The sequence below is a fragment of the Pithys albifrons genome, chromosome 4 (assembly GCF_047495875.1).
Source record: "Pithys albifrons albifrons isolate INPA30051 chromosome 4, PitAlb_v1, whole genome shotgun sequence".
Classification (NCBI taxonomy): Eukaryota; Metazoa; Chordata; class Aves; order Passeriformes; family Thamnophilidae; genus Pithys; species Pithys albifrons.
Window position 1 is genome coordinate 82713627 of NC_092461.1, and position 25340 is coordinate 82738966.

Here is a 25340-nt window from a genome sequence, read left to right on the forward strand (position 1 = left end):
ATCATTGAAGTTTCTTTCACCCAACAACAAAATTGGCAGCTAATTTATATTACAAGAGAGTTGATATCTGCTTTCCTTGTCTTTAAATGAAAGGGCCTAGGTAGGGCAAGAAACTTTTAGATGCTGCAGACACACTTCCAAAATCCACCTTAAGTTCTAAGCTTTGCTTTCCAAAGTATTTCACAGATCATTTTCTAGATTATAACTTACACAACTCAGCTGTAAACTCAGCCCACTTAACCATGGCCTTGTAATAAAATCCAAACAAAGCAAATAAGATTTGAAGCCTCCATACTGAAATGCCTTATTGGCAGTTATATAACAAACTTTCAAAGAACACAGGACAACCCCAGATTTTGATTATCTTTAGGGAACATTGGAAAGTTTCCTTTTCATGTACCTGACTTTATTGCAAGTCACACAATTTTTTATTTTTTTTTTAAATCCCAGTTCCTATGGTAATAGTTACATAGGCTAACAATTTTCATCTGTTTATTTTCTTAAGACTCCAGTATGCAGGTCTACAGAAAAAGGGTTCTAAGCTTGTACTACAAAGGCTCAATCTAGGGGATCACTTAAAGAAATGCTAGCTAATTAATTCTTAGAATCTCATTAACTTACACAGCCTTCAACATGTATTAGATGAGGTAGGGTTAAAATTGTGTTTTTCTGGCATGATTTTTTAACTACAGCTACAGTTTCTGAATGTTTGGACTGCTATTACTTGGTAGGTGTTCATTTTCTTCCCCCTAGGGAGAATTACTTTCATTGCATCATTTACCTTCTTGGCCAGTCTAAGCATATAAAAATACAAAAACACATCCTTTAGCTCCTAGAAATGCATAAACACTGAGAAAGTTACATCAATTCTGATCCCAGGATGAAGAAAAATTCTTGCTCTTTACACCAAAGTAAACAAGTTACCTATTTGTTTTATCATCCACTGTTTTTTCCTTTGTCTTGGCTTTCATACCATATTGCCCACTTCCTTTTCCAATTGCACATCATATTTCTTGTGATATTTAAATAAGAAAATGTTCCATCCTTCTAATCAATGAATATCTGCTACTAAACAAAATTTCACTTTTCCTTGCATGAAAGGAACATTCTGTACCAATTAAAGAGCTTTATGAAGACATCTAATTATAAAAACACAGGATCTGATTCAAAGCTTATTTTTGTCTACAGAAACACTTCTATTGACTTCTTTGGACTCTAGCCCATATTCAGCAATGGTTAATAAGAGCTTATTTCCAGTTAAAAAACAAGTCTTGGTCATATTGAATGCAAAAATATATTTACATTAACTCTACATATTCCTATAAAGCATGCAAATTGAGCACTTTGGAATTACAGTGTTGTACCAAAGCAAAAGGTTCATATGAAAATTCATATATTCATATATATCCATACAGGACTATGGATTTTTACAGAAAACATATGGAATGAGAAAAATATTCTCCACTGTGAACATCACATAATGGAGATCTCACACTCATTTTTGGAAACATGAGCATTCTTCAAATTAAGTCCTTTAAAATTCCTCATTCAATGACTTCCTATGTGTAGATTTCTACATTCTTAGTTATTAGTGGACATTTCTACAGCCTTGAAAACCTGCATCCATCAAGAGGCCTGAACACAGAAATTAGAGAAGACCATTTTTCTCTCTCTCTGCCCCTCAGCAGCAGAGTGGAAGCAGATTTGCTCCCTTTGTGTACTGCCTGTTTTCTGACAGATGCAGTGAGGAAGCCATTGGTAAGCGGAGCTGACAGAGGAAGGACTTTCTTTGGTCAGTAATACAGACTACACCTAGATCCAGCCTCTGCGCCTGAGACAGCTTGCTGTGCAAAACAAGAGTCTCTGTGTGTAAATTGCCCCCTCAAACACTTTCTTTCTCCACTGTAAGAGTTCAGCCTGGCTGGGAAGTTGCCAGAGTTACCAGCTGAGTAACTCCATAGAGGAGAGTTTGCTTTCAGGCAAGGCACAGAGCCTGTGGCTCCAGCCCATCTTAGCTGTAGGAGCTGGAAATAAACCACAAACACTGCTGAGCTTTCCTTGTTTTCTCCCGCAGTAGAAAGAATTGCATTTGCAGAATTTTACCACTGGCAGGAATGGGATGAGAACTGTGTTTTCAACCTTTTTTAACCAGAGAAAAGCTGTTGAATATTCACTAAAGCAACTAAAAATTGTTGAGGTGATGCCAGGTATGAAACATGCATGTATATTTTGAAAGACAGACAGAACAATTTTTAACAACCTTTCTTAACCTATGTGACCTCTAGATAACACAGTGACTTTGCTTTGAGTATGTCCTGGATGCAAGTAGAGCATGTGTCATTTGAGAGGGGAGATGAGCTTGAAAGAGACAAGAGGGACTAAATTTCTGCTAATCTCAGTGTTACTTCAGAGAACTTTGCATCTTGAGCTCATTCTTTCTCAAAGCACATATTATTGTTAATTTATCAATCCATACTTTTAACACAGCTTCTAAATCTGCCTTCCCACAACTTTATTTAAAGGAAAAGCTGTCCAAATGTTTTCTGGACAATGTTATTTTCCTATTAACATCAAAGCTAGATCTCCAGAAAGCAAAATCCTTTCTAAAGGCAGTTGGCATCCTAGCATATTCTCAGCAACAAAATATTATCAAGCTGAATGGTTCACATTGTGAATTGAGCATCTAGAACCTTTTGTGATGTAAGTATGAGTGACACAAAAGCAAATTTCCAATGCAAATACTGAAGCTTTATAATGATAGACACTAACATTACAGGTCCTGACTGAAGTTTCTGAAAAGTGTGTCCATATACTACATAAATACCTTAAAATTTGATTAAATATGTGCATGAAATTCACTGTAACCCATTAGATTACTCATTAAAAAATCGAAGCAAAACAAAACAAAGGCACAAAAATTTAAAGGCTGCCAAGTCCAAGTATAATAGAAATAATCAGAAAATATGTAACATCTGGGGATATTTTTCACTATTCAATCAATTCAGTTCTATTGACTGACTGTACAGGCCTAGGGAAGGGATCAGCCTTCCTAGTATTCACTAGTACTCAGCACTGGTGAGGATGCACCTCAAATCCTGTGTTCAGTTTTGGATCCCTCATTACAAAAAAGACATTGAGGTGCTGGAGAGTGGCCAGGAAAGGGCAACAAAGCTGGTGAAGGGTCTAGACCACAAGCCTTATAAAGAGAGGCTGAGGGAGCTGGGGTTGTCTAACCTGGGGAAAAGAAGTGTGATAGCAGACCTTGTCACTCTCTACAACTACCTGAAAGAGTTGGGGGTTGGCCTCTTTTCCCAAGTGACAGGACAAGAGGAGGTTCAGGTTCTGCCAAGCATGTTTAGATTGGATATTTGGGAAAATTTTTCACTGGAAAGGGTTGTCAAGCACTGGAACAGGCTGCCCAGGGAAGTGGTTTAGTCACCTTCCTGGAGGTATCTAAAAGACTAGAGACATGTCATTAATTATTATGAAATGCTGTACAATCAAACCAAACTGTCATCTTGGTGAAAGTAACATAATTCTTTGAAATTAAGTAGAGATTAAAAACAAACAAGCAAACAAAAAATGAAATCAAAACAAACAAACAAAAAAAACAAAGTGAAAGGAAAACACAACCAGAGATCTGGTTGGGGTAGGGGTATAGTGATACTGTAAACAAGACACAGGGGACTAGAGATGCCATTGGTCTTATACAAAAATATAATACTTAAAAAATATAATATTCCAAGAATCAAAACTGCAAGCAGAAGTTTAATTTACATAACTCTATGTTTTTAAATCAAAAAACTCTGGAGATATTAGTTCCTATAGCCACATAATTCATGGAGATGGCATTCCCTTCTTGCAAAAGGTAAAAGAAAGTAACAAGAGTAAAATAATACATGTAAGGAGCACATCAATATCTCATACAGAAATCCATATTCGAAATTCCTATTTTGATCCAGGATTCAGTTATAGCACATTCCCAAATCCATTGTTCTTTTCAAGCCTTTAGACATGAAAGGTTGTTCTAATTCTTCTCTCTTAAACACAAGTCAGGACTTTAGTCCTCATTTTTTTGCGTCTCTCTATGAGTTTAACATTTCAGTCTTCATCACTGTTTCAGCATAACTATTGCATTATAGTGTAAAACAACAAACAGTACTAAGTCATGCACAGCTGCGTTATTATAAACAAAAAACAAAAACCAAACCAAAAAAAACGCCACCAAACCCAAACCCATGATTTCTGTTTGTTATGGATTTCTCAAGGAAGCCCAAAATTTCTCATTTACAAAAATTCACTATATCTAAGCCATTTAAAAACTGGCTAGGAATATCTTTCAAAAGAAAATAAAAACATATTAATGTGATTGAAAAACTTGCCTAGTAGAAAAGACCCATTTACAGTAATGGAGATAAAGAGATTGATTGGCTTATAGTGGTTACTAAAAGCCAGTCAATGGAATATCAGATCTCTCAAAAATGGAAGGACAAAAACAGACTGTAAGCAATCAGTGTTAAATTAATCTTTTAGACTGCAATGACTGACAGATATGTCTAGCCTAAATGTATTCAAGAGTCCTGTGCTAGCTGAGTACATTTAAACAGCAGATTGTTCAAGTTATTTTCTGTTATTGCCTATTTGTCAATGTTTGTAAGGCTTCTCAGATACAACTAAAACCAGTCAGTGTCAAATCTAGAAATATTTATTCTAAAAATATGTAAAACCAGGAGAGCACTAGATACAGCAGAAAAAAAATTGAAATGTTAGCAGTATTGAATTGTGTGAACTCCAGAGGCCAATTCCTCTCCTTATGTTTTAAAAGATGATTTAAATGTTGATGAAACTCCAAGTGTATGGAGTTACTGGATGTCTACAAAGGCTTCTTTACATCTTCAATATGATTTGATATACCTACCAAAGCTTTTTAAAAGTCTAGAAGCAAGCTGTGCAAAAAGGAGCTCTCTAGATACTGGACAGTAACACTGCATTTTTCCAAGTATTGGCACACTGCTTATGACAGGCTTCTATAAACCCCTTTATTCTGATTCAGCAAAATAAACTGCCTTGCTAAAGAAGGGAAGAAGCTGGTGAATGGAATGTTGCACAAGAGTACCAAGTTAGGAATATAGCGTCTACATCTATTCTTTGCAATCCTGCTAAGAAAAATGCATTATAAATAACTGAAACTGTGGAGCAATCTTTAAATAAAATAGTCACCTGTGTCAGAGTAAAGAGCACTTGTAACACTGCTGTACCTCAGTTTTCTTTCCATGTTTCAGTCTAAACTTTTAGCTATGTGATGCTCCTCTGAATCATCTATTAGTTGAATGTTACAGAAAGACAACCCTTTCAAATCAACTCCATATGTTGCTGCAAGTTCTTGGAGATGCTGTGACTTAAAATTCTTGAAGCACGTAATAATCTTGAGCGTGTAAAGTCTGATGGTGCAAGACAGTCTGATTGTAAGCCATACATTAATCTGCCTGTATTGCACATAGCATCTTATACAGCATACAATTACAATGTAATAACTAGAAAAATATTTGCAAACAACAGTAACGAGCAGGCATGTCCAGGTTTTCATGCACAAGAACTTCTAAGACCTTCTCCACAGGGCTGCTTTCAACCACTTCTCTCCCAGACTGTACTCGTATCTGGGATTGCCCTCACCCAGGTACAGCAGCTTGCACTTGGATTTGTTGAACTTCATGAGGTTTGCATGGGCCCTCTCCTCAAGCCTATCAATGCCACTCTGGATGCCATTCCTTCCCTCAGGTAAATCAACAGCCTCTCTTCCTGGTGTCATCTGCAAATTTGCTGAGGCTGCACTCAATTCCACATTCTATGTCATTGATGAGGACGTTAAACAGGTCCCAGTATGGGCCCGTGGGGGTCATCACTCATCACTGATTTCCTTCCAGACATTTAGCTGTTGACCTTCCATCAGGTCCATGTCTTTCCACTCTTCTGACATGTCAGCCTGGAAGAAATGTGTTTGCATGGACAAAGCAAGCACTCACAGAAACAGGATAACACAGTGTGTTAACTTATGGTGTAAATTTGCTTTCTTAGCATACCTGAGCAACTGATGTCATTAGGAACTAATGGAAAACACACATCTCTGTCTTGTGCCTCTGTCTGAAACTACCATCAATCATCAATTGAATGCCAGTCTCACTCCCTTTTCTTTAAAGCTATCCATTTCTATTTTCTGCAATTAAAATAAAAACTTCCATGCTAGGTTATTTTCCCAGTGGTTCATTCCTTAACCTTTACTAACTCTATAGATATCAGCAGATTTTCTACAGTTTTGCAATATACATCAATCAAAACTCTTTTAAATCCTTTTCACTATCCTGGATATTATTTCCTTCTTTATGCCACAACTGCAACTCAGTCAATACTGCTTTCCGCTTCTAATGGGATTACAGTTAATTTGCAGGGGAAAGCATGTTATACCCAGCAGGCATATTTAGCTTTAACAGAGTTGCTTTATCCATAGATAAGAAACAGCTGAGTGGGGAAAAGTAACTATTGTTACTTCTATTACCAAAACAGAGAAGTTAATACACCTGGTATTAAAGTGACTTTTCTAGCATCCAGGGGCTGACACAATCTCCTGAGTCATGCTCTAATGCCCAGATTATTCAGCCTTTTGGCCTCTCGAAGAGGGTTCCCAGATTTCTTTAGAGAATTGCCCTGAAAAAAATATTAGCACTGTACAAATGACCTGCAAACCAGTGCACATGAAGTCTGACCACATCATGCTTGTGATAAAAATACTTGTAATATTTACTACAGGACAAAGAGGATGTGTTAGACCTTAATTCTTTTCACAGATACCATTACTGTTACTGCTTCTGTAAGTAGCTGCAAGACAACTATTAGTCCTAAGGAGGTTCCCCCAAAGTTTTTTTTCTCCACTCAGACAAATTTTCTGAGAAGATAAAAATGACAAGCAAAACAAAGTGAAACAAAAGAAAACCACAAAATCACACACACCCTCAAAAAGAAAAACAAACCCAAGAAAAAATACCTATCTTCTGAGTTGTGGTAGCCTTAAATTCATGGGGTGTAAGTTTCCCTTTAGTTTTCCTACTTTATTTTGTCAGGGTGGCATGGCTTTAACCAAAGCCTGTAATTATGCTTCCCAGCTTTATTCTGTCCTCCGAGAGGTGTGAACTAGAGATTTATAAAGCTGTATGAATAATATATGTGCTTTCCTTTATATTTCCACAATACATATGCTTGAGAGTACCATGGAAAAATGTAGCTTCCCTGAATAACAAAGTACTACATGACAGCACATTCAACAGACTCAAACCTGGAAATAATGCAAAAAAATTTTTGAAAGGAGAAAAGACTGGACCCTTGTCTGCAGGTCTATAAAAGACTAGATAACATAGCCACATCCTATCTTAATGAGTCTATTGCTATCAGTATTTTACAAACCTTCTATTATTTGGATAAAGAGAAAAAGTTCCCATGAGTACCAAAGAGGAAAGATTATTCATATTATTTATGACATTTAGGTTCCTACAGCTGTTGAGATGTAAAATAATTCCACCTTTGGGTACAAGGTTACTTATAAGGGCGGTTTGTTTAAACATATCAATTTTTGGAGGTGTTCAGATGAAGATTTATTGTTGCTTACTCAATGGTGTGAATAATTCATTCTTTTCAAGACAAGTATATGCTCATTTCAGAGATAAAATGACTCCAAACCCACATTTATTGACTTGGGGACCAGCATTCACCAAGAAACAAGAGATATGTAACTCACAGAAGGAAATAAGAGGAGCTTTAAAGAACATGTGGAAATGAGATAAAAAAAGAAAAAAGCTTTTGCCCTTTACTGATCATAAGAAAACTAATCTTGTTTATGCAACAATAAAACCCTAGTTCACATTCATTAGTGCCAAAACTTTAAGACATTCTGGCTACAGAAGTAAGCAAATGCTGTACCAAGAACAACTGGAAGCAAGCAATTGCATCTTGCCCTTCTCGGTGACTGGAACTCTCCAGCACAGGAGCTGGTTAAAAGGCCCAGCAGCCTACCCTGCCCTTGAAGAAATGTAGCCAACTGGTTTGGGGACACAGCCAGATCCACATAATACTTGTGGTATTTGGCTGCAAGCTCCAAAGGACTGCACAATGCTCCATTCTTAATCATGCAAGTGGAGCACTATGTGACCCTCTTATCCATCACTCACTGAGGCACAGCCTATAACTACTCCTGCTAGTTGGATGTGGCTATTGATGCTGTAAGGTGTTCTTCCTACCAACCGTCATAAAAAAACCCTTCATGCTTTGCTGTAGAATGGGTTAGTCTCTGATTTATAGGGAAAATGAAGTGAAAAGAAAGATTTGTGGACTAAATGAAATGAAGCAAGGAATAGTGAGGTACCTGCAACAGATGGTGGCAGACTGTAGATAAATTTTTCACTGAGGTCAAAGGATCCAGAAAAACACACTCCTTAAGAAAGAAAAGCAATTACCCTCTGATGTTAAAGGCAATAATAAGTGCATTAAATTCACATTCATATCAAAAGGGCTGGGATAGTGTTAGACACCAGCGATCTATTTTCCACTCTGCTTGAGTCCTGCTCACTCTGCAGAGCTGGGACTGGCTTCTGGTGTGTATATTCACATGCAGAAGCAAGGATGCCAAAGAACTTCTGACTTTTTTTCACTGCCACCTTTTGCCTTCCAGAATGTAAAGCATTCTCTAACAATCCAGTATTTAGATTAAAACTGGCTGTAGATATTTATTGTCTTATATTTTGAAGAAGTTAGGGAAGACAGGAAATTCTCAGATGTAAATCTCCAAATGGTGACCTCAGCCTCGTTTTTAGATCTTCTCTCTTTTATCTTCCCAAACTCAGGAGACAAGTGGAGAAATTCTAGTCCTGTAAATTTTTAATAATTAGAATAGACCCCTACAGTATTTATGGCAATATTCACAAAAGTCAATATTAGAGGTTAATAATGTTTTCAAGGTAAAAATTTAAAATTTGAAAGGAAAATATTAAAAGCACTTCTGCTCTGGCATCAATTAACCAGGATGAAATAGGAAGACTTTATGAAGTCAACTAGAAACAAGTATTTACAAACAATACTTAAGAACTTTGATACTTAAAAATAAAATTATTAAAAGTACCTTGGCTGGCAGAGCTCAGGATAGACCCTCTCCAGACATGTGAACACAAAGTAAAAGTACTCTTTTTATCCAGGATTAGAAAAGCACTGAAAAAAGAACCTTTTTTAAAAGGAAACAAAGTATTTTTGATGTTATGGAAATCTATGCCATTTATTAATGAACAGTAATAATACAAACACTGAGTTGATTCCAAATAACAACTTCACTTGTGGGTCACCTCTTTTGAACTAAAAAAGAATCCTTTTCTTCTAAGAATACATCTTCCTTCATGTTTACACCCTCACTCCCATTTTTACTAGTCATTTTTATTTCAGTATCTCTGCAAACAAACCAAAACAGAGACTCATTGTGGTGCATCCTGAACACACAGAGGCCAATATCAAGAACTGCTCTGATCAGCTTTATAAAAAATAAGAAATTAGCCATGCATGTTAATAGTACAAGGGTCCTTATGTACCAATGTACAGTCATAAGAAGGAGGAAATATTTTACAAAGCAATCGGGAGGGAACATGCCAAGTTAATATTTCAGAACATATGAGTTGATGTAGTTTCAAAATAGCTGTAATATTTTCCATTGTATTTCTCAAAAAATATTCTTACTATTGAACCTAGAGCTTGAATATAAAGAAGTAGATCAGCTTTTGCACGTTGCCAGATAACTTCAAGATCCGTTCAGCTCTTACCCTAAAAGCAGCAAAGGCTGTTCCAATATCAATAGTATTTCCCTGTTTTAATAATCATTATGTTTGCTCATACATGCTTTGATTTTACCTTTCATGAATCTGGTACAATAACCTCTACATTTATAAGAAAATGAATAGCCAAGGGAAAAGGTTATTTCCTTTGGCTCAGGCCTCACTCTTGCTGGGCTGGGCAGAACTGTTCTTGACCCAGTTTTATAGGTTTCACAGTTGGCTGACCCCTTCATTGTCAACTGATACGGATGTTAGCTCAACATTGTCCTAGCAACCAAGAAAGCACACAGAGATCTGAAGGAACTCCAGCACTTAAACATTTAGAGTTCCCCCCCATTCAGCACTGTTTGGACAAGTGCAGCAGAGAACATTAGCTAGCATGGACTAGGTAACAAGCTGCTTTGTGAAAAGATCACTATCTCAGCTGGCTAAAGCAGGGTACACAACGTGTTGTAAATGACTGCCTAATTAATAAACAGTTTAAAGAGCATGTGTCCAATCTCATGGTCCCCCCAAAATGGAATGAAGCAGAACAGACTATGAAGTGTGTGCACAGGGAGACAAGGCTCTTCTCCTTCCAGTAACAAACAATTGGGTTTGTGCAAACTCAGAAAGGTTGACAGTGTCCAAAAATGTCTGTAGCAATGCTGAAACCTCCTGAGAATCCAGTTTCAATATGCCGATAATTACTTGTCCTGCCCCTCCTTGTGTTTTAACTGTAAGTAATAAGAGGAGCCACCAATGATGTCACACTTTGTAAAGGGCATCAAGTCCAGGTTCAAAGGGAAGGACTGCTGTAAATCATTTTAAAATTAAAAGGAAAGATGTCGTAATGTGATAAGTAAAGTTCACCAATACAGTAGAATCTCCACTCACCCCCTCAAAAATGGCAAGGAATTAAAATAATTTAACCCTGAAAAGAAGGGTAAGAGTGAGAAAATGGAAACTTCAACTTAAATTCAAAATTTAAAATGTTTTCCCAGTAGAAAAATGTTCAGAAAAGGAGATTTCAGAAATAATATCTTGCACTGGAAAAACAGTCTTGTCCTTATAATTGTGTCAATAGATTATAGGTATTACTACTGTAATTCTTGTAACAAGATTCTTAATTGTACTGTATTACTTGAGTTACTTTTACTAGTCAGCTTTTATTCATTCTTTAAGAGTATTTTTGTCTTTTTTCCTGTTTTACATGTTCTGGAATATCATCTGTCTCTTCTGTTACAGCTATTTAGGTAGGAGCAAAAAGGCCAATTTGCAGTTTGTCTACTTTCCAGCAGTCCACTTGGCATTCTATGGACAAATAACAGCTTTCCTACAACTAAGGTATGTGTGACACTATATTCAAATTGGTATTCTTATAGGTTTGGTGGAAAACTCACATGTAAAAATCCTCATAAAGTGGAATTTTATGGAATGAGTTGTATTTACCTTTAAACAAGGTATTCCTGCTATTCCCTATATTTAAAATGAGAAATGTCAAACCTGCCATAAGAAGTTTAACTACAACAGGTTGCAAATAGTCAGATTTTAAACAGTATTCATAGCTCTCACTGTTTCTTACTGCACTCAAAGTCTCTTAGTCCACTCCATACAACCAGCCAATTTCTGTGTTTGGCCAACAGGATTGCCCACTGGCATCAGGTGCCAGTCAAGGTGCTACTGTGTCATATATAGCTCCAAAAGAGAGCAAATACATGGTTACCATCCCCCTTTTCCTATGGAATGAGAATAATACAGATTAGAATGACAAGTAGTCTCTGATGTATGTAAGTCATCCATCCACTGATGCCAATGACATTAAGAATTTAAATCTATAAGAAGACAATTCTGCTATTATATGGAACTTCTCAGTCAGCCTTTGTCACAAAAACAAGTTTTCAGAGTAGTTTTTATTTTGTGACTGATAAATTGGATCTATTCACTCCACATCTGTTGAGCCAAATGCTCTGGAAAGAATGTAACTTTTTATCTGGTGGAATCTTCTATTTATTGGTGATGGTGTGCTTGGCTAGTACACAAAATATTCTCCAGATATCAAGAACACAAAAATCAAACCAGACAAATCTAGAAAAATAGTATTCATAGTGAAATCCAGGGATTATCTGTTTAAATTGTTTCATTCTTGCAGAAACATTTCATCATGGATAATGGATACTGCTCTGTAATGGATGATACCACTTTATTTATGAATATGGCAGACAATCATTCCCTACCTTGGATACCTGCTCTGACAATATTTAAACTAGGTTTAAATTTAGACAGTTTTCTAGATTATAAAGCTTTGCTTAGTGCACTGTAATATTAGCAACTTTCTGGTACTCCAAACAATTGTTTAAGTGGACACCTACTCTTCACGTCCTTGCACGATGACAGATTTTAAAGTATGTGTTCTGCCATCCTACATGCCTATTAAGTCTACTTTTAATAAGGACTTAGAAGACCTCTAAAATCAATATTTAAATAATATTTTTCTCAAATAAAGTTAGGATTTTTTTAGGTTCCCTCTGGCAGTACAGACTGCTGTATCAGATGTTTCCTGAGTCTGGGGGAAGAGATTTTTCCTAATAATAAAGAGGGAATTGAGATTTACTATGGAACGTTTTAAAATGAGCCTTTGTTAAACAATATTAAAGAAAGATCAAGAAAATGTGTATGCTTTAATATCTTCAACATTCACTGTAATTTGTCATCAACTGACTACTTCTCCTAACTGATCAACATTACTTAATAATCTTGTAAAGTCATTCAAAATAGAAGATATTGACCCAAGCTAATATTGTAGTCACCTTTTAGTAAAATTTTGAACTCTCATCTCAGGATACAAAGAAAAGTCCTGATACAAACAAAGCCAAAATACTTAGTTTTGCAGACTTCTTTTGAGGTCTCATCTGAGAAGCAGATATTTTTGTCTTGTGTTCAAGTCCAGGACTTACATTTCCTCCAGCAGAGACAAAAGAACTGTATGTCAGACTGCAGCAACGTAGGATGAGTTCAGAACCAAGCACAGAAGATAATCAGGGTGTATGTAGGGGACACTTATTTTCTCTTTGATCTCAGCACATCCAAATAGAGTCCTGTGCCATGCACAACTATTAAAGCACCACACACCCTCACTTCTTGAGAAGGAACACAGTCCTTATCTTACCATAAGAGTAGCAGTTAAACAATGGGGTTTTTCCCTATTAGTACTCAGCAGTTACTCAACCTGTGACCTGGGGCAGGACACTGCTTACTAAACTGAAAGCTGCCATAGGAGTTACCACAGTAAACAATGCAGGTGACCAGCATCGTGCAGTGTCAAACAGACCAATTCGTGGTCTGTATCTTATGCCAGCAAATGAAAAATAAGCTGTAAGGGACTGATGATTTGCAAAAATGGGCAACTTTTCAGAACAAAAAGATTACAAGTGCAGCTATGAGACAATTCATCTTTATCTAAGGCTCTATTCCCTTCCTCATAATTTCAACTATTTTTAGGGAAAATAGAGCTCCAGCATTACTTGTTCTAGGGTAACAGGTTTTGGTATTTTCTCTAGAAAGCCATTTCAAACTGCAAGTGCTATTAAATTGATCTATGCATGGTCTGCATTCATGTATTCCCCAAATTCTGATGCTCTTCCAGGCTTTAGTAGATTTGCAACACTCAGGTCTGTATGCATTCTTCTCCCAAGCATGTAAGAAGTTCATAAAAGTAGAAAAAGATCATAAATAATTAATATGAATATCCAGTGCCACCACTGGTGTTAGTGTGTCTTATGGTAATTTCTGCATCAGTTGTTTCCCCCTTTTTGTAAAGAGAAATCATGTTCTATTGTCAAAAATAAACTCTTTGGGGTTTCCACACCTCCTGAAAATAGTAGAGAGAGAAGCAACAGCAAGAGTAGGTGTCAACTATGACATAAGTGAATAGCCAGAAATACTGCACTAAAAAACAATGCAGAACCAATTATACCTTTAATGTCAATGGTGATACTGCTGAATAATGCTGAATATGGTTAAAAGAACAGCTTGGAATCAGAGTCAGCAAATTCTTACTGTCTTATTGTTACATTTAGAAGTAACACAATTTTTAAAAACAATTTTAACCCCTGTATTCAATAATTCCTAATTAAAAACAACTGTAGTTCTACTCAAGTTTTGAAGGAAGAGTGTACGTGGGATGCCACAGACAGCACGCAAGTTTGAAGAAACTTAAAGTGAACAGTTAACCAACAAAGTTAGGACTTATACAAAAAGAGAAGAGAATCATATAAGACTGCCTCAGCTTTTCTCTTTACCAGCCAAACAGCACCAGCCACAATATGCCACAGCTTACCACTCAGACAGGGATAGCTTTATGTCAGAATATGAGGGAAAATTATGGTATTGTTTCTCTAATTCTTACAGACATTGCAGGCTGCTGAATCTTGGAATTTTCTGTCTACTTTTCTGTAAAGCACTAGCTGACTCATGGATCTCCCCACTGACCTCCAGGGAGTGCATTTTCTTTATCTGGCCTTTCTGCCTCTGTTTTATCATCTACCAGCCTTTTGGTAACAGCATTCTAAGATGTTCATGTCTTGGTTGTTCTTTTATGACACAGGGACAAGATGATATAATGATGAAAGAACAAAAACCACTTGTGATACTAGTCTAAGATAATCATATTTCCAAAATTCAGCACTGTACAAAAATTAGTGAAAACCAGCTACTCTGACCACACTGAAAACACAGCTGGTGCATTACATTTTAACACACAGGTGGCGTGTTACATCTTCAATACAGCAGTTTTTATTCAGAAGTCACAGATTAAGATAGAAGCAAATATTGTGGTGGCTACTTATCGAGCTATGTAAGAAGCATCAATCACTCTTTCTTCCATGATAGTTAAAAGGATTAAATTCTGTAGTTTGTTGATATTTTTCAAAGAAATATTACTTCTTATATGAACACTTTTTTTTTTATTACTGCATCTTTAATAAGCAGATCTCCTTGTTTGTTGTGTGCACACCACATGAAATTCAACTTGAAAAATGTTTGTGACAGAATATTAGGAAATGCTGAAAATACCACAGAGATTTCATGTGATATTTCTTAGCAAATGCACGTTTTTTAAAATAGCTGTTCAGAAGAATGTAAGAATGGAATTTCAGAAGGGATGGCCATGGGAAAGGGAATTGGCATGAAAAAAAAAGCAAAGGTTTTACTAGAAATGCTCAGATTTTAGACTACTAGTTTGCTACCAATTTCTTCCATCAGTGACATTCAAATCATAGTAAACAAAGGCTCAATGAGAAAGGAAAACTGGTAGTCCATATTCTGTAGAACTCATTTTTAGGTAAAGGATTTGAATTAGAAATGAAACTAATCTAATCCAGTTAAAGAAAAAGGTTTTAGTTAGGCAAATGGCATTACTTACTTTATTTTTTTTTAATTATATCCCTCTGTTCCATAATAAGAGTTCAGAAGAGGTTATGATTTTTCATTACTAAATCAAATCCATCACAGACTCATGCAAAGGAATATTTTTTTTCCCTTTGAGTGGCAAGAGTTTTCATTTTCCAAATATGCTGCAAAAATCCTATGAAATTCAGAGACCTTCCCTAATAATTTATTTTCCTCTAGATCAAAAACCCCAAGTCATACAATGTAAATACAAAATCCCATAATTGAAATGTTTGCCCTTTCATACCTACAGAAGGACATTTTAGATAATATTTGGACTGAAGTCTAGGAATTTTTGTTACTTGTAGCTAACCAGGGCTATAGGAATCACAAGAATTGTTGCTAGCATGTCCATGCCGAATAATATATTAAAGCTTTCTGTTTAAACTAAGCTTTGCATACAAAAGATTAAATTCTCATCTACTTAAATTCCCACCTACATCAGTAAAACACAGATGTAATAATATTGTGCAAACTATAGACTCGCCTTTAATTTCCTTTTTATGCAAGAAAACTGGACATATAATTCATAAGCATGATCTGAGTTACCAAAGGCATGAACCGCACAATTTGGTTGCTCATGGTAAGGACAAGGAGCTGCAGTTCATTAACAGTGGGTAGAGACACAAATTTCAGGCAAGATATATGAGTGGAAAATTGTTCAGTTACTTATTTCTTCTATGTATTAGAAGCCTAAATAACCAACAACCCTTACCAGATAAATGACAACAAGCTGAATGTTAGATATTTGTGCATACTCACACAACCCCTCATTATCTTGCCACTGCGAATTAGCCATGCCTTCTAACAATTCAGTTCTACAGCCTGCTCCATACCAGCATCTGCATTCTGACATTACAAACAGAAATACATTTCTATTGGTGTAAATGCTTAAGTTTCTCCAAAAATGTATCCCATTACTACAATTTGATAACTGATTCTTTGTAATACTGCACTAATACAGTGTATCTTGCATAAGCAATGCACAGTATGCATTACTAGGTGCAGCAAATTAAACCAGAGGTAGCACATTCAAGACCTAAAGTTTGGGAGGGAGGTATTTTTTTATTCAGCACTGCATACAGAAGCTGTGGAATTTCTTGTCACAGGATTTCGTGGAAGATACAAGTCCACCTGTTTAATTTGAGACTGAAAGAAAGGTATCTTCTCAGACTGTAGAAGTTACTGAACTCATAATTCTTGGAGTTTGAAGTTGTGTTCTAGGGACTTACCACTAATACTATAGGGGCAGATGAGATTGTTTCTATCAGAAGAAACTCTTAAAATACGTTCAGTCTTCTAGCATATTATTTATTTGCTTTTCCTGGTCTTCTAGCATAGTCCTTAAAATATCTTACCGTCCAGAATAGTAACTTTTCCTGGTAGAACAGATTCTGCTGGCTTTGGAGTTATTTTGCTCTTTTTCCTTCTTTGAATGTCTCTCATTCAGGATTTCCATCTCTTCAGCACTCTGGATGCATCCAAGACAGTTGGTGTTGGTGTACCAGTTGACCATATGATTCTGCTGCCAGTGAGGAATTTGCAGTGCCACACCTGGGACTGCATCAAGGCATAATTGAAAACACTGTAGACCACATCAGTGATGACATTGTTCCAGGTGAGACAGATCACCAGCAAAGTGTTACCATTAACTAGCACGGTATTTCTGGTGTGACTCAGAGATGTGGGACGCCCTTGGTGTTGGCAGGTGTGACTTCTACACTACCCTCTCCTTAAAAAAGGGCTTCCTCTGACCTTCAGCTTTGAGTGTCTGAGCTTACCATCCCCAGAGCTACAGTTGCAGCTGGTTTTCCCTGTTAAGAACAGACATGAGCCTACTTCAGACCAAACTAAATTCCACCCTAAATCCTAAAATAGTATAAGATACAGAAAGAAAGCTGGGGTAAGTCATAAGTTTTCAGAAGTCAACAAATGAAAACAAGAACAAAACAGGGGAGTCAGATGGTCACAAACTGAAAAACAGGAACTGGAGGGCAGAAAGGGCAGCTGCTTAGAACCTGCTGCTCAGTATGCCATCACATTGTACAGAAAGCCAATGCAGGCAACAGTACCAAACTGCCAAGAAAGATGGTGACTTGGAGCAGGTTGCTGCCATTGTCCCCTTTAGAACAATTCATTTGGCTTGCAGGATGCTTCTTGAAATAAGCTGAATAAATTGATTTAATGGATCACATGGGGCACAATAGCCACAATTTGAAACTTTCTGACACAAAGAATTTTCTTCCACACATATTAGTCGTCTGGAAAAAGGAGCAAGAAGAATGCATACTATGCAAATTAAAGGCGAGACTAAACAGTAAATATGTGTTATTAGATTCTATGAATTAAAGTATTCAATAGAAAAAGTAAATGGGTTTTGTTTGGTTTTTTCCGAGAAGAAAAGTGAGTTGTTATGCTGCTCTAGCATTAAGTTCCTGATTAAAGGACAAAAGCATAACATCATTTACAGCTGGTTTCAACAACACTTATTTTCTCATAGGCAAAAAATTCTGTCTCCTCCCAAGGCAAGTATATGACAGTCAGAAACAGACAGGTTATGAACAGGGCAGTCTGATGTAATTTTTTTCATATTTAAATTATTGATGCATTTTAATGCAAGAACCATACCTAACTAAGCCATTAACTGATTCCTCAACAATAGAAAGCCAAGCAGACAGCTGAAGTCCAAAAACCAACTTCTATTTCTGCTTCAAGTCAAGGAGAAAAGCCATTGGGATAAAAAACATTAATTTAAAATTCCTTGATTCCTGTTCTTGTACATGGTAATTTTAATTATAGGACTATCTCAGGTAAACATAGTCTTCTGTTACATGCCTTCCAGCTAGAACTCTTTTATGTTTTTAGAGTGATTAAAATTTTTGTGGCTCAGAGTAGTTGATATCATGCATCCAAATTATTTCACCTTATTTTCCTAATTTCCTCATTCAGATTTTCATTTTTTCACTAGCTGGCTCAAAGTTTCATTTTATTGGAGCACGTACTTCTGTGAATATTTAACACAAAACACATGTTCACTGTATAGGCCACTGAGATTTTCTAGGCCACAGTATTTGAAATCAACTAAGAATTTTAACTGCAGTCCATTCAATTCACTACAAAGTTTTCATGGCAAAAGATTCACATCAAAATGACAGATTTTTAGGAAGAGATACTTTCCTCAACTTCTGGTGTTGGGACAGCTTATATTGTGACATCTCACACTTCAGCGTAGTTTCTGTTTTCCCTTTCATATACTCAATATGTAAATTGCCTAGAAATTCATTCATCAACAGGCCTGACATCAGAAACTTAAAAAACATATTGAATTTCTTTCACAACTGGTTAATGTCACAAAACTAAAAACATGTTATTGTCTTCAACTGAAATACCATGTTATTCACAGCTATACAAGAGAAACTGCCACTTGAAAAAAAATTATCAGAACATTTAAAGGAATAAATTTTCAATTATTTCAGGAACACTTGATCCATATAAATGTCTTAGAAGTAAATGCATTCAAAGACAGTTTAAGCAGAAGGCAAAAGAGTTTCCATTTATAAAATGGTTCCTATTTATGGGAAGGAAGGGAGTGCCCACTCCAGCTAACATGCCGGGGGCTGCTGTTATGCTGCCATCAAAACTTACTCTCAACTCATAAACAGAGCCGTTTCAGTTTAAATGAAAACGGGAAAAGTCATTAAAAAAAAAAACATGTAAATGATGAGACATTTAGCAAAACAGTTAATTGCACTACCTCTTGGAATCACAAACCATAGGGTTGTTTAAGAGAAGCAAAATTCCCATCTACGGGGACTATAGCTCAGGCAATTTATGAATGAGTCAAATGTAGTCTTTTTTTTATTTTAATTTTTAATTAAAAAAACACAGCAGGAAGAGGATCATGGGAAATCCCACACATCCATCTACTTCCTAAGCTGAATACCAAAACTATACCAGAAGACATAAAATATTACACAAAGTTTTGAAAACTTATTCTGGCATGTTTTTGGCAAAATTTTAGGCTTTGTCTAGCAAATTCTTGCACGTAGAACTCCTCCTGCAGTTGATGGGAATGAAGGACTTCAGGAGTGAGCACAGGTGTATTTGGTAGTGACATTTCAGGCTTCAACAAGAGGAAACCCACCTTTTGATCAGCGAACATGAACTGTTTAAAGAAAGCTACATGGCAATGACAGAGACATTAATGATTGATTCCACTGCCAGGTACCATCTATACAACCCCTGTAAAGGTAGTATTAAGAAGAGGATAGCAATACATGCTATAGCTTTTTCAAACATCATGTAATGTACCAACTTTGTTTCTAGATTACTATAGCAGTCTCTCATTGAATACATCACTTTTCAAAGCTTCCATTTCTTTCTTTTACCTAAGCCCTCCTCTTTAACCAATTTTATTAGAATTGTAGCATCTCCCTGAATATTTTTACACTTTTGGTGATTTTACAGAGCATGTTGGAATAAAACATGAGCATTCTGGGGGACTGATTCTGGGAAAGAATGTAACAATTACAACAAAGTAAAACTTACTGAACACAACTCATAAAGTAACTTTCACAAGAGCATTTTAAGCCTGTTCTGTTACTTGAATAGCACTCAGTACTGTGATTGGACAGAGTATAATGTGCCTCCAAGGTTTTCCATGGCAATTTAGGAACTGAGTTCCAATCAAAGATTTTGGTAGTTACCAAGGTAAGTACCTTGAATGAATCTATGTGAATAAATAGATCAATAAGGAGAATTATCATCTAATAATTTTTATTTTTTATTTGGGTGAAAGAGCACCATTTGAGGCAGCAACAACTACCAGGCTGCTTTTCCATAAGTTAAACATCAGTTTCAGGTTTTGCAGTGAAACAGGGAAAAAAGTCACTGATGCTTGGCACAATAAAGTTAAACATAACTGTACCAACAGGATTGAAATGTCCTTCCTTAAACAGAAGCCAAATTGAGATGTGTTGTAAGCAGTAGTAAATCCATTAACAGTAACAGCATATTCAATTAAAGTTGCATTTATCATAGATCTGAATGTAGCATTATAAACCCACACTAACAGCAGAAAGATTGCTTATTCCAGCTCTACAGTATGGCAGGGATGAGTGCAAGAAAGTAATCTCAGCCTCTGTAAAAGGGAACTTTGCTGACTGCTAAAAACTGAAGTCAGGGCCAAATTATAAAGCAATTTGCTTTATGCATGTCAGTGCAAGATGAATACCATTTATTGGCATGAATGTCTGCTTTGAAGTGTAAGAATGTCCCTTCTCTTTCCCAGGAGATGTGTAATTTTAGGATCAGATGAAAGAAACTGAGAGGACTCATAATAAAATAGTCAACCAATCAGACTGTGACACATGACACAGTTGGGAGTTATGTCCCTATCAGACTGAAGTACATCATTTTCCTGGCTCGTGCTGTACAGATGCCACCAACTTTGCAGTTGGAACAACAGTGGAGTTTAGGCACACATTACTTCCATGACACATGATCAAGTCAGAAAGTTCATGATTTCACACCAGACTGCAAACTCCTGCAGCATTCCACTGTTGATTAGCAAGTGTGTTCGGAGCTGACATTTATCCATTCATATGTAAAATTGACAATGGCCATCCTCTCATGCTCTGCAGATACTGGACACCCCTTCAATACTGGACTCTTCTGGATTACCAGTTTTTCTTGAGGCCTTTTTGACATAGAACTTAGCTCTGCAGATAACTTTTTCATGATAACATCAATAAGCTGCTTTTACAAGTCAAGTCACTGTTCTTAGGAATGTTCTTTGGGCAAAGGTTCTCCTTAATTATACTGGCACAACCATATCAACTTTAGCACAGTTGAGCAAATATAAACAAGAGCAAAAGCTGGACATATGATTTCAAATCAACAACTAGTTGGTCCCAGATGAAAGGTTCTGGGTAGACTTTAATAAACTTAGTTTCCTTGCTAGTTCATTGAGAACAAAAACATAACACAATCTCGGGAAAATATATCAATGAGGTATTCAATAAACATAATTATATGAAAGAATCAAATAACTTGAATTGCTAAAAGTCTATCCAGATGCAAAAAAGAAACAACTGATGAGATGAAATCAATTAAATGGACTGATTCCATCTTAGAAAACATAAAAATATCAAATGAAAGCTTGAAATCAACACTTCTAAGGCACTAATAATTGATTGTAGTGCAATGTAAATCACAGAAGAAAATAACATTCTTAAATTCCATTTTTAAAAAGTTATGCATATTCATACAAGATACAAAATACTCTTTTTAAAATGCCGTCTCATTTAGGAAGCAGAAGAAGAGGTTCTAATTGCTAAATAAACAAGTTTACTGTGAAGAAATGTTTGTTGGTTTGAGCAAAATATTCAATCCTACTTTTTATGCCCATGAGTCCAGATTTACACATTTTGCTTTTAACAACATTTATTCCTTCTGAAAGCTCCTTGCCCATGAGAAAGCTTCTTCTATTTACCTGTCTTGGTTTTCATGGTCATTCATTTCTGTAGACTTGACCAGAATAAGTTTCAATTTCAGCCTCACATTTTCCTAAACATTTGCTCATTTAGACTGCATTCCCTAGGGCCTCTGTACAACTGAAAAACAGAATACAGATTCGCTCTGCACCCTTGCAAAAAAGTCTGCAGGGGGAGAGGGTGTCTGCATAGATTCCTGTAGGGTTTACCAGGGTCAGTTTCTAACACTCCATTTTCTCTCCTCACAGGGTCATTCTTCTTTATCATTCTTGTCACTTTCCCAGGCTAACTCCATGAGAAATCTCTAACTATGCAGTCTACCAACAAATCACTTCAGAGGGTCATCTATCTTTTCCTTTGGACTCAGAATGGTCAGGTCATCCCATGAATAAACTCATCAATGTTAAGGTTTTGGCCTTTTCACAGACAATGGTTTCCAGGTTTGCCTGTGCCACTGTGGAAATTCATAGTATCAGTTGGAAGCTGGGTTTGGGTTTTGTTTTTGGTTTTGGGGGTTTTTTTGGTGGGGGGGAGGGGGGTTGGAAGGGTGCACTATAAATAAAATGAAAATCTAGTATCTGGTAGATAACATCCATCTCTCCTCTACCAGAAAACAATTCTTTACAGAGAGAGTAATCAGGCATTGGAATGGGCTGCCCAGAGAGGTGGTGGATTCACCATCCCTAGAGATTTTTAAATGCAGATTGGACGTGGCACTGAGTGCCATGATCTAGTAAATGGACTAGAGTTGGACCAAGGGTTGAACTCGATGATCTTGAAGGTCTTTTCCAACCCAATCGATTTTATGGTTCTATGATTCTACTAAAATCATATATGTCAAAACCTGATCTGGATGTTTTGAATTGGGAATTGAAAAATTATTCACATTCTATCAACAAAGAACATTGATTTTTTTAAAAAGTTTTTTTAAAGTAAGGGAGTCTTGAAGAACTGGGAGAAATTTGGAGTGTTTTAAAAGGATAATTCAGATATAATTCAAGTAACAATAATCTTGTAAGAAAAGCACTGACTACTAACAAAAGCAGCAAAAATTACTTACATGGAAGTTAATAACAAACCACAGAACAGTAATCTAATTAATGGGCATTAGCATTAAAGCATGTAAAGCAATTTTTGACAAACAAAACTGACAGAATTTTGAGATGAAATTGCAAAATTCACGTGATGAAGGTACATTGGACTTGCTGTCCTGAAAACAGTGGATGGGAGTTACCAAGCAGATGTTTTTCATGTGGAACCTGCCATTTAGTCCCCTAGTAAGTGTCACCACTTCTAGCAACAGGCTGTAAGTTTTATCTGAGTTTGCAAGGTCTCTGAGCTGAGGCTCTTCAGTCTGGTGCTGAAATTTTCTTGGTTTACCTGTTGCTTTGTGCTATTTGGTTTAGCTGTGCTAGCAATTTGCCTAATCAACCAGGTTTATTTGGTTTATTTTTTTAACTGTGTGTGGTAGAATGAGTTTTATACAAGTAGCAGTAATAAAGAGTTATTCTATGTAGGATGAGATATTTTATGACTAAATCAAAGATGTAGTGTAGACAAATATAAATCTGGTACAGTAACAAAGGTTTTGAGAAGGGGAGACAAGGGTGCAATTAGAGAAGAATATGTAAGATGAGAGATGGGGTACAGACTTGACACTGGAGAGTCCATGGCTGTAAATTCCCCACCAATGATCAGTCAAAAAATGCCTGGACCTGCACAAAATTTGGTTAACAGTTAACAAAGAGAAAAAAAGACAATGTCTGTCATGTAAAGGGCACCATGTACCACAAACTGAGATGTAACATGAAGCTGCAGGCCAATGAAGAAAGTTGTGAATGCATTTTAGTAACTATACAAAAATTACCCCAATACACTCCACTTGGGGAAAGAAGAAATCACCAACAAATAGATCACATTTCTTCTGACAAAGAACTTCAGACACTGACAACTGCCTGTAACACTCCATCAGTGAAATTCAAAGGAGCAGTGGAAGGGTGAACATGAGACTGTCAAAGGAGATAGAGACCATGAAGTGTGCATATACTGATTTTAACTGCATTATTATTCTTTTCCCGTAACAATTAGATTTGCAATCATAATGACTTGACCCTTAAGATTTCAATAATACTAATAATAAGTTCTCAGCTGTACTAATATGCAATATACTTTGCCCATAGATAATATTTTGAGCATAACAAACTAAAAGACATGAAATCGTTTCAGATAGAAATTTAAAAATTTACAAAATCTGAGGAAACTTCAGGAAGGGAGCCTACTAGGTCACCAACATGGAATACGCTAGCAAATAATGGCATAAAATCCTCCAGCTGGTATCCATCCATACTTGCAGAATTATGTAGCAATTTGAAGAGCCACTACAATAACTTTGGACTGAGAGAGTACATAATAGTTGAAATTAAGACTTGTAGGTAGTCTTCTAATACAGTCAGAGAGTAGTGACTGCATTTTTCAGGATTTATATAATTTTCTTTTCCCTTTTGCATCTTCTATAAAAATAATGCTTTCAGACTTCCCTACTGAGAAAGTACAAGAATGAAGAAAATAAAATGCTAAACAGCTTTAATGGTCCAGGGCCATATTCAACATTATATGTAAATTACCTGTATGTTGAATCTTGTTGAACCAGAGGTCTCCAAAATTTAAGATAAGAAGTACCATGTTAAAACATTGATATCAAAGAGGTGATCTATTGGTGTGTAGTCTGCTATTTAGAATAGCATGTGTAATAATAGAAATGGAGAATTATTCAGGCTGGAAGGGACCTCTGGAGGTCATCAGATCCAGCTCCAATCTGCAGTTCAAAAAAGACTATTTCAGATCAAATCCACCTTTGAAGATATGTCATGTTGCTCGTGCCTTTGTTCAGTTGCATTTTTAATATCTCAAATTATGGTGATTTCACAGCCTCTTCAGGCAATATGTTCCAGGGTTTGACTACACTCATAGTAAAAAACTCTACTACAAATTTCTGGAATTGCAACTTTTTCCTGTCGTGCCTTATCCTATCATGAGTACTAGAAGCACATAACTGCATTTTCTCATCATCCACTTAACTGATGTGCAAGAGTGTCATGAGATTCTCTTAGTCTTTTCCAGACACAACAAACCCATTCTCTCCACCTCTGCTTAAATGTCATGTGCTCCAGGCCATAACTGCCTTGATGTCCCTCTGCTGACCTTGCCCCACTGTCTAGTTCTGACTGTATGATCGGTCATCTAGCTAGCTCTCAGTGTATAACAAACTGCCCAAAGTTTGGATGGATTTGTCAAGTGTCATATCTCCTAGAAGAACAGAGAAATAAATATGCAATGACCCAGAAAATTTATCCACCACTGAAGGTACTACATACAAGGCTGGGGGGGGGGGGTTGAATTTCTCACAGAAAATTATCCCTCTGTAAAACACCTTTCAGTGTAGCCAAAGAGTCAGAAGAATAAAATGACCATTTTAAAAAAGCAGTGGAATGCAGACAAAGTGGAAAATTGACGAAGATTTAAGAATGCCAGTAATGGAGTTTTACTGTTGTATCAGATA